This window comes from Colletes gigas, unplaced genomic scaffold (genome assembly GCF_013123115.1).
Source record: "Colletes gigas isolate AHSC1104 unplaced genomic scaffold, ASM1312311v1 Colletes_gigas_Sc00010, whole genome shotgun sequence".
NCBI lineage: Eukaryota > Metazoa > Arthropoda > Insecta > Hymenoptera > Colletidae > Colletes > Colletes gigas.
The window spans coordinates 3,913,170-3,925,178 of NW_025106639.1; positions in this window are offsets into that span (position 1 = coordinate 3,913,170).

Sequence of the window (12,009 nt, forward strand, 5' to 3'; positions counted from 1 at the left end):
ATACCCCCGTCAGACGCCATTAGCCTTTTCTTCCGCGCCTCAAAACTGACTTCCGGTTCGCGTTCTCATGCTCGCTGATCTTTTATTCAGCTTCCTCAGCGGCAACGTGGCCCCCATAAATTAATCGTCGGACCGTTGTTTACAACGCGAAACATCGCGTGGCTGTTAAAACGGGGGAATTTATGACAACGCGTCGCGAGAGCCAGATTTAAAACTACTTATCAGGGGGATCTCTCTTTCCAAAGTCGGACAAATTCCAGGTCACGCCTCTGGATCGCTTTATTCGCAGACGGGCCGCGCGAGAGGGTCGAAAACGGCGAGGGTTGAACGTGGTCAGGGCGCCCTCGTCTCCACGGGAGTGGATTTTTGCAGCTCGCGTCCCCGAGATAAGCCTCGGCCGTATTTGCCTAGGACGGAAGGACTGACACTGGAGAGGACGAGGGGGCGGAAAAAAGGGCCGGACATATTGCCATTGTGGCAGCACGCCAGACGGAACTTCTGCGAGGCAACCGAACCGTAAATTGAATCGAGGAACGGGATAACTTCGAAGTATGTTTATGACTCGTCCGATGCCAAGTCCGTTGGCCTTTCTCTCGCATCTAATTTCGACGGCGCCTGGGTGTCGTTATGGGCGCATACCGGGTGATCCATACTCCTTCTCCACCCCCCTCGAGTTTCACCCTCGAGAAACTACTTTTTATTGCAAACAACATCGTTCACGGTGGGACTATCGCATAGAAATTTTTGGTAAATATACTTTCAGGATAAATGAATTTTTCAAGGGGCGTGAGGCCAAACTCTGGTAATTTATTTCGACGTGATTGGAATGTAATATAATTAGAAATATCAGTCACTGGTATAAATGGATAAATGAATTTTTCAAGGGACGCGAGGCCAAACTCTGCTAATTTATTTCGACGTGATTGAAATGTAATATAATTAAAAGTATCAGTCATCGGTATAAATGGATACATGAATTTTTCAAGGGTCGTGAGGCCATGCTCTGGTAATTTATTTCGTCGATCTGTGATCGAAGTGGAGAATAATTATAAAATTGTTGCGTCGATAGTTCTGTGGCTCGCTGTGCTCGGTTGTACGTATGTTTCGGCGTCCGAGAGGGCATCCCTCGGAGCAATACATTCTCGCGATAAGAGGCGCAAGGATTTCCGGGTAAGTCGGAGTGTTTTCCGATAATATTATAAATTCGAGCCTGATAATTCGAGATCTCCGTCGCGGGGGCTGCCCGTAACGTGGGGAAACGAATGTGACCGTTGAATTCGATTGCTCGTTCGATCGCGATATCGACCGGAATGCGCGCGTTGCCAGCGAAATAATAAAGTACCCGGAGGAACGATACCAGGAACAAGACGCGATCTCAGGCTTTTGCGTTAACTCGACGTATCGATTAATCGGAGGGTAACAGTGTTGATAAATTTCATAATAAAAAACCACGAAACAAGAACGTAGGGACTCTATCGAGAATTTTCGCGTTTCTGAGGCTCGACAGGACGATTGCCAATAACGTCGTTCCGCCAGGGGGAGGGAAACATATATTTTTCCGCGTAGTGTTATAGCCTCTTAATCGAGCTATTTTGTCGTCGCTGGGTATACTAGGCGCGCCAGTATTCTCCAACTATTAGTATTTCCACTTGCGTCGCGCTCGACTGCCTATTGCCAGTCCGAGATAAATTTCATGGGGCATTCTGACGTTCGAATAATTCTCGGGGATACGATTCCCCAGCAGCCTGTTCTGGACTGCCGATGATCGTTCAGCGCGACACGTTCCCTCGTCGTGTAATCGCGATAATCGTTCTCTGGCGTTTCGTTTCCGCTCCGATCCTCCTTTTCCACGGGATCGAGCGTTCGATTCCCCCCCGGAACGGGTTCTCCCCGTTAAACAAACCACTATTTTAGTATTTTTATCGAAACGTATATGTTTACGCAAAAAATTATATTTTTTACGACGTTCGACGGTGTTTTATTTCAGCATCGTTTCTTTTTCCCTTGCCCCCCCGAGAGACGTTCGATTCATCGAGAGCGGCCAGTGTGGCGTTCTTCGTTGCGTTTCGCGGTCGAGGTCTGTAATTAACCGACGACTTTCGCAATTTCACCGAGTCAATATTATTTCTCTGCGTTCAAACGTATCCAATGATTCCGCCTCCGACGTATATTTTGCGAACGAATATACCCGCACCCCGCGCCCGTCCTCGACCGCCATCGCGTATTGATATAAGCTTTATTAATGCCGATGTACTTACACGCCGCGTTACACCCACGGATTATTAACAAGTAGATATAGCTCTTTCACCGACCACGCGAAAATGTATTCGAGCAGAAATTAAGCCGCGCCGCAGACACGAAGAAACGTCCGTGCTCTCCTGCCCGTAGCCGGCGACCAAACATCGCCATCGATCCGTGGGAAATCAACTTCGACGTTCCAACTACGCGAAGAAGAACGGGAACGTCTACTTCCCGAAGAGGGACCGTTATTGTCTCGCCCCGAGAAACACGCCCCGGGAAAATCCTTTCCACGCCTTGACCCTATATTGCATAATGCGACCGATCGAGCACCCAATAAAAACAAACTTTACAAAGTTCCCTGAGAACAATTTACGACACTTGCACGCGATGCTTTTTTACGGAGATATACGATAGCTACGGGAGCCTCGATCGCGTGGAATTTGAAAATTTCTAATAAATAAATAGGTAAATAAAATTGCAATCGTAAGTCTAAATTGGTATCACGTGCTGTAAATGTTGACGCTGGGACACGCGTAGCTAGGAAGACCTAAGTCCGCGTAACTGTACAATATCTAAAGGGGCAGGGTCTAATTGAGGGCTGAGTGGTTCGATAACTCGCGCAGAAATTGTTCCGCGACATCTGAAATTTCCTAATCGTATAATATTCACTGAATATTACGCAGTACGTTCGAAGCGTTCGTGCGAATTACAGAGTAGCGCTGCCTGTGATTCTGGTTAAGTTAGTTGTTTCCAAACTATATTAGTCGAACTTAGAATTCGGTTTTAAAATTCGAACCATTGTTAAATACCTGAACTGATTTTTTAAAGCTATTACCAAGGGGCATATTCTATTTTTAAGAAAATGCTTCTCTTTAACAACGAAATGCATATCGAGCAGAAAACCGTCTGATCCCGTTAAATAAAAGATGTTCCAAGTGCAAATACATTCGAGAGAAACGTAATTGATTTTGCACATGATTATGGAATATTCATTAATGCACTTTTTCCAGCGCCACCATCGTCTCTCGAATTTAATTTAGGTTCGCGATGTAATCAAACTAATTCGCTGGCGAATATTTCCACGGTCGCATGATTCCTCCTCCCCGAATAATTTTCTATAAAACATTTTTTTCGTAGAACGCATAATTTAGGAGCCCCATTCGGGATGGCCAAGTTATGCGAAACGCCTTGTATAATGTACAGTTGCGATCCGGAGCCGTCGCGTGTCACTGTGCCCGGCTTTAATGCACTTTTTTCTAAAAACTACTTTTTCCTAGCTCCTCTAAAAAGTCCCGAGACTAATGAACCTCGCGCCGAACTTCATGGAATTTGGCACACGCATAAAGTAAACGTGTCTTTGTGCCCCGAGACTGCTACCAACATATCCACCCTTTTTCCCCCGTTTAAAAAAATGTTTCTCTTTGCCTGTAAATTCTCATTATATTTCGTCCAACGCGTGGTCGTTTCAACAATTTTTAATATCTCTTTTTATTCCCTGCACGCTACAGCTATACTTTCCGGTAGATAGACGCGACTAATTGATCACGACGCGATCGAACTTATTTTCCTAGATAAGAGATTAACGAGTGAGTCTTACGTCAATTTCTTGGGCAATCAATTGCATGAATTATTGGAAGAAATTCCATTAGGCGCTGTACGTCGCATGTGATTTATGCATGACGGTGCACCGTCCCATTTCAGTCGAGTAGCCCAGACAGTTCTTGAACTAACGATTTTCTAGCAAATGGATAGGTCGTGCAGGATCTTCTCCCAGCTTCGTCGTACCCCCATATTTAAATTCCTCAGACTTCTATTTTCGGGGGTGCTTGAAAACACCACGTTCGTTCGATGATTAAACCGATTTAAATCGTTTTCAAAAACTTCGAGATAAATTAAACGATCGTCCACTCTAACTTTTATTATTTTACATTGCCTTTCTTACGGTTTCCGTACCCTCGGTCTAAAATGGCCGCCGAAGGTTCGATCAGACCCTCGTATTTTTGTCTGCCAACCCGTTCCACCGATCGTACGCCGTAATAACGGTCAGGATTCTTATTGAAAACGGTATCACCGATGGTCGATAAACGATCCCGGAGAATGATTCGTCCCGTTTTCATTTTCACGATCCCGCGACGACGTTACGACGTGAAACTTCCCGGCTTCCCGTTTCTTTGCTTTTGCAAGAATGATGCGCTCTCAAAGGAACACCAATTTGTCGAATTATTGGGTACAAAAGGGCAGTCGTCGGGCCCTCGACGTTATTGTTGCATCTCGCGGACGCTTTACCGCTGCGATTAAGTCGTCGTCCATTCGAAATTAATATCGCGTCTCGGAAGCAGTCCCGATAACGCCGACATTAAAGTCGCTTGGGAAACATTCCGCCAGCTTTTACTGTCTCCTTGTATCACAGAATTTATCGTAGATTTTGGACCATTCTACAACACCTACTATTTAAACCAATCACTTGCTGACAATAACGAGAGACACTATATATATTATTTCATATGTTGTATAAATTCAAAATGAAACGCGCGCAGCGGCAAACGCAATAGACGTCGAATAAGATAATTTACGCAGCTGTCGACAGGCGTGATTAGTAAACGAGTGGATAACCAATTATTACACGGTCAATAATCGCGAATGAATCTGCTTCGTGACAGATCCACGATCGGATCTACGTGTCTGGTTGCGAGTAATTACCAACCGGAATCGCCTCGTAAGATTTTATTTCGTTTCTATCGTGCCGGATAAATCTCTTCCCGCCGCGATAAAACGCGGATATTCGGAAAAAGTCGGCTCGGATCGCGAATAATCAAAATCGCGAAACGTCGTTAAACCGCGGAATGACCCAATGTTCTTTGCCAGCGATTTAATCTGTCGCTCGTAGCGTGCATAATTGCCATTGTTCTCGAAGGAACGTACCGCGGCGCGACATATAAAATTGCAAAAAAACGGACGTTCTGATCGCATGAATTTTTAATGCACCGACGAAGGAGGATCCGGTTTCATGAATGCCCTCTCCGCGGTCATAATTTGTTCGACGATTGATTTTAAAGTCCGTCTGGCGGGCTTTCAATGAAACTATTGTACGAGGAGATTTATGGACGTGGATTTTATTTATGCGTGCGAATAATTCCGACGTAATAAGGCAACCGTGCCGATGCATCGATGAAATGAAAATTACGACAACGTTGGGCTCCCGTTCCCCCGCGGTGAACGTCACCGATTACCTTGCATTAATGTTACATACGTTCAGAATATGATCGACCATTCGATCGCTTCCCCGTCACTTTTTCCCCCTATAATTATCAATCTAGACTTTGAAAGCTCGAGTAGGAAATTAGCTTGGAAAATAAAATATTAAAGAGCCAATGGAGTCTGAACAAATGATAGATTAATTATCGTCGCTTTGGACGTCGAGAGGTGAAAGTTTCGTTGTATGTAGAAGTCACGTAGCCGTAAAATGTCCCCTGATATTGGAGCTTGTGAAATTTCGAGGGGCACGGGACAGTAATACAGGAGGTTCCGTGTTCGGTTAGGCGGTCGCAATAAATTCGCCCTGGAATCGGGAAGATGCTGGGCTGGGCAATTGGGTTAGGGTCTGACTAGTCTATATCACGAGTTAGTGGATGGCTCTTCCCGCGCGGAATTCCACGGGAACGATTCGATCAGAGGATTTTCTAGAGCGCGAGCGGAAGACGTCGCGAACGATGATTCGTGTCCCTTATATTCTTGATTCGACGGCGTTCGATATCGTTCGTCGAATATGGAAACTGTGATTGGGTGCCCGAGGACTCGTACGGACTCGACGGACCTACGTACCTTGGAAATTCTAAAAGTTTCGAGGGTATCGTTCCGGAGGAGAATAGGTCGATCTATGGTCGGACCCGTTCGGTGAACTAGCAGTCGCGATCGTTGGCTCCCGTTTTGTCCAGAAGCGTTTACGTCGATAGTGATATTGTTTTTTGGACGAGGAAAGACGAAAACGACGGTAACCGGTCCATCGAGCGATTGGTGGAGCAAACGAAAGTTGCTTATACCGTGTGACATGCTACATAACCGGTCGAAGCAATGCTTTTCGTTTTGGGAGAACGAATATTACGATCAAGGACAGCTTTCAAGGCCAATTTCATCGAGATCTCAAGGTCGTTGGCTGGGGATTGCTCGTAAGATCAAAATGATTCTCAAAATAAAAGAACTCTTTTTCAACCTCTTTTAACCTGTAGAGAATGTTAATAATATTATCACAGTGAAGCTGTTTTACAATGAGCTGTAGAAGGTCGTTAAAGTATGCTTGTTATAATCATTGTTCGCTGCATGAATGCCGAGTTAAATCGTTCTATTTTGTTAAATTGAAAGACTTGCATGAAAATGCAGATGTAAAGTAATATAATACGATCCTAGTAATATTCATTTTAATTAGTCTTTTTAATTGCGGGGTCTTGAACTCGGTATGCGTTATAACAATTTCGCTTTGATATTTCTTAAATTTCGCAAAATTAGTGGATCCGTTAGTGTAGCACGCTCGTTATGAAAATGACCAGTTATACGAGAGCACGTGTTAATAAACATCATTATACCTTTCTTCCTCGTTAGAGTAGAGATCTCGCATTGCCCGCGGCTCGTTATAACTAAATTCGACCGTATTAGGAAATATAAACGCGAATACCATAACGAGTATACGGAGAAGAGACGCCAAAATAGTACCACTTACGACGTTCTATGCTACATCATAATAATTACCATTACTATCTAACGTACTAAAGGTGAACATTTACACAGTCCATGGTCCTCGTATGCAAATTGATATTAGAAACTGTAACTCCATCTTTTAATTTAATTAATTTGAAATGTCCAGAATATTACTGGAAATGATCGAAAAATGTGCTTGCGTTAATTTTGTGTCGCTGTTCGGACGATGGATGATCGTACTTTCTCCTCCATAATTGTGATCGATAAACTCTGGCTGGAAATGTCACGCGTACGCGGCGTTTCGAAATTCCGATTAATCGCGAAACAAGCGACGAATACGGAATCACGAGCGGATAGAAACAAAAGAAAACGATTGTCCGACAGCGGTAGAATTGGCCTTATCGTTAAGGACTGCGATAGGGTAGCTGGAAAGACGGAGGGAAGCCCCTGGACTTGTTCTCATCGGGGCAGTTACGGTCGGGGAGGTTCGAGCGAGGCTCGGGGAGTGGATTTGATAAATGCCGTGACATCACGAGAGCAATTATCCCTGCTACACTCTATTTGCAGTTCCTTTGCTCTTTTGCCTCCCCTCCTGCTGGGACCCAGCCTCGCCCCCTCTCCATCAATGTCCACCGAATTGAACGTTTTCTTTCACGGTGGCTAAGATCGCTGCACAAAACCTCCGATTTACCTGAATCGCTGCTTTCCAAACTCTTTCTCCACCCCTTTGCAACCATTTGTTTCTCAATAACTATAGAAGTTTTCCTGAAACCTCCATCAATTTGAAAAATATTGCTTCGAGGGGAAAAAGATACTTTTGAATTTGAAACTTCATGGAGATATAATAAAATGTAAACACGATATATCAAGCTTGCATCAGCGTTCCTCAAGTTTTTATTCCGTGTCCCCTCTGTTGGGTTTTATTTACCCTCGTGAAACAGTAAAAATCGAGGAGGGTTGATCCGCGGAATTACCGAGATTCGTTACCGTACGAAAAAAAAACCTCGATAGGTTAATACGCCAGGGGCGGTAAAAACGAAATTTGGCAAAAATAATTTTGCAAACACCGACGTCCAACGTTTATTAAATTGCGCGTTTAAAGCCTCCTGTATTCGAGTTCTTTGATCGAGACCGGCGCGCCGGTTTCTCTCGATCCTTTTGCAGAGGCAACGTCCATATTTCCCTCTGTTCCGATATGTTCGCCGATTAATAAGCGTGCCGGATTCCCTTTTGCAACAGCGTCGAAAAATGAAAGACGACCGCGGAGGATCAAAGCCCCGAAGGGATCCCGGAATTCGACACCCGGTAATGCCGAAAAAAATTCCAACGGGAAATATCGAAAACTTCGCTTTTGTTAAGGATCACCGTTATTCCCCGCGAACGCGCAGAGAACGACCACGGTTCCCTAAAAATTCCAGCCACCCTCGTTGCGTGTGCAACGGGTCGCGTGACCGTCGGCCGTTATCGAAATTCCAAGGAACCGTTTCGACCCGAAAAACGAATCGAGCTCGCCCAAGTGCCGCCGATTTCACGTGACCGCGTGCGCCGGAAGTGCGTTCCGCGAAAAGTAATTCGCTTAAAACGTGTCCCGCGAACCACGTGAACTCGAAAATGGCTCAGGCAGGAAATTAACTAACGAAGAACGAAACGACGTGCGCGTTTCGAAAGTCTCGGAAACGCTAATTGACCGCTCGCGAGTCTCGCGCGGTTAACGATGAGTGGGGGACTCGTCGGTGATGTACTTCTATTTTTACAACGATAGGGTAGAATGGGACGAAATTTCACTGTAGGATTTAAACACACGATGCTATATATTCAAACAAAAATACGTAAAATAATTTAATACCTCGCGGTGACTCTTTCGTTCTGGGTACGTCTCTTCGAAGAACGAAAGAACAAACAATATTAGTGATACAGATATCACTGTTAAGTTGACTGGGTTTTGCGTACGAGCTTGCCCCGAACCTTGGAAAGAAAATATCTCTACGCGCGGAGAACGGTTGTTCAAAACGATGTCAAATTCGAGCCCCAGCCGCAGAAAATTGCTCAAAGTAGAGGAATTAGTCTGAAAACGTTTGGGAAAGCCGTCCGCGAACATTTCCCAGCGAACGACCCGTAAAATTGCGGCGGAATGATATATTCGGCGACCGACCGAAATCCCGTTTTGATGAACGTAATTGTTAAGTCGGAAATACGGCCACGAACGGAAAAATTATCGGGCCGGTTTTGATCCTCCCAGGTGTACACGCATCCTTAACAAATCCCTTGCACACCGGTGCACCGATGCGCGCGGATTATCGCTCGATTCGAATCCATAAACACCGCTCTTAACCGCTTTATCTCCCGCGCTGGTAAACGAATAAAGCCCCCTGGGCACGCGAATCGCCAGTGATCGTAAATGTCTACGTAAAAACTACGGTATTTCTCGTCCTCCTCTCCCCCCGGTGACCCCCGCCCTCTTCCTCTCGCGGGGCCGTAAGTACTCTGGTGGCATGTTTTTTTTTCTTCCTCGCCAACCCCCCCCCCGGTCCGCTTCGCCATCGACGATGGCGGCAACGAAGCGGTTCCGGTACGAGCCATTTCCACTCGTTCGAAATGGGAGGGCCGCCTTTCGAATATTATCATTCGAATATAGCCCCAACTCCATTATCTGCTGCGGTACAACTACTCGAAACTCAGCGCACCATTAAACTATGGGGTCAATTTGTCGGGAACGCGTACAGCCACGGAACTACGTCCACCTCCGGAGGGCCGGCGGGTGGTTGGGAGGGACCCGAAGAGACGCGGAGACCGCCGCCGTTGGTTTCATGCACGAGATTACGCTTGTTCCCCATTAATTTGATGCGAGATCGATAATGCGCTCCGCGCTGTTTCGTGTCCAGGCTGCCACGCGTGAAAGAAAGGACGAACGAAGAAGGAAAGACTGCTCGAGGAACGATCCGAATCCCTTTTACGGATCGAGCGTATGTAATGCACGCTTCTCGGAAGAAGAGATCCACAAGGAACGAGACGCTTGTTTATATTTTAAGTCGATACGAATTACTCCCGGAGTCGCTTTATCGTATCGGCAATATCGACTTCAAACAATCAAATTTCCTCCCTCGTTGAAACGGAAATATGTTTATTTCCGTTCATCAACTTTTTATTCCGTCGATCTAGATTTGCATATACATTGTGATTTTCGTTGAAAAACGAAACATTGTTAAACGTTTTTCAATTCTCCAGCGAAGCGTGATAGTCAAACCATCCTCGAGCGGTCACTAAATGGGTTAGTACGGGACATTCCGCGCGAAATCGATCAATTTTTTTCTCCGATATCAGAGATTTTTTTCAAATTGAAACATGTTGTAGTCCGTGACAGGGAAGCTTCGTGTCACTGTTTAATAAAATACAGATTTTTACTAATTCCTATCTACGCGATCGTTAAACGTACGAACTCCGGAGGGAGCGAAACCCCTTTTATCCCCGAACTAAAGGTATAATTATTTATTATCGAGAAACGACGGGAAGCTTAATTGGATACGGTAGATTTTTAAACGTGCCACGACACATAATCCAACAATAAAACTACGGTCGAACCGTCTGAATTTTTTGCTCCTCCATTTTTCTTTCCTATCTTTCCTGCTGTAATGGACAACGTAATTTCTACGCGGAACTTTTTTTCCTGTGGGCGGAATAAAGCCGGAGGAATGCCACTCAGTCAGTCTTAGATAACAACAACCTCAACATTCTTACAGAAAGAAACTAACATTATTCTACGTACACCGTTATCGATCAAGTATAATTCAAGTTCTCTTATGCAAACACGACGTACATTCATCATAAACTCGAAAAGAACAACGCCTGCAATAATCAATTTATCTGTTAAATGACGGTTAAAATAAGGCATCAGAAACTGCCATTAATCATCAAATTCATGCTTTGGAGCAGTGTCAACAAAAAATACGAGAGGAAAAAGGGAAGGGAACACAGATTTTAATTTTTGAGAGATGCGAAGAACAGGGTTGGAGTATAATTTGAGGCATTCTGGCGACCGACGTTCTTGATCTTCTCAGATCGTAAAAGGTTTAAGAGCTCCGATGCACGCAGAAATGTTGCAAGATTTCGCGGTTCCCGCGAAGTTAGATGTAATCCCGTGACCTCCGACGCTCGTCTAACTTCTGACGGTTTTACAGGTACGCTAGTTTTGCAGTTTCGCCGCGCTGTTTCTTTGGCCCTTTTTTTCGAGCTGTTAGTATGTAGCGCAGTAACGAACAAAGTTGCCTGACAAGTACAAATCGCGCGAATCCGAGACACGCCGGAGAGCTCTGCACGAATCTACCCATCAAATGTAAAGTAAAATAAATTCACGCGTTTGCAGTGGCCGTCCAGCTCGACGATGTAAAACCAGCGCAATCCGAGACACGTTTTACAATTACCCGTTTGAAATTTATACTCTGATATCGAATTAATCCATAAATAAAATTTCAAGACGCGACGAATACCAAAATGATAATTTTTCCTGGTGCTTTGAATTATCGCCATAATACATCGTTATCCCTGGCAATATTTGGCAATAAATACCAGCGACAACTTACTTCGATATCTGTTTGAGACACTGAATGTAATGCCGGGGAACTGAAACGCTATGAATGACTATCTATGCCATTGAATTGGTCGCATTACTACTCGTGTGTAATATAGCGACCCTTATCTGCGCTCAGTTTCCCATCTACACTGTGTAATCCGGGCTCTGCGTCACCCAGACTTGTAAACATCGAAATCATCGGAATCCTGCGAACCCAGCGTCGCCCAACCCTCCGCATCTTCCACCGAAACCATCCCTAAACTTCGCCATACGCTGCTACATCCGCTTCTATTTCAAAACCTTTAATATTCGTGCAATAGATTCTGTAGAAAATATGAATTCAACGTGATCCACGTCGTTGACTTCGTCTCTGGAGCGGTAAGATCTAAAAAATATATTTGTTGGTCTCTGGCACTTCGAACTTTGCTAAACACGTACGATAAATGAACTTTGATACTTGTAAATTTTTTTATAACTACCGAATATATTTCTATTTAACCTTTAAGTGA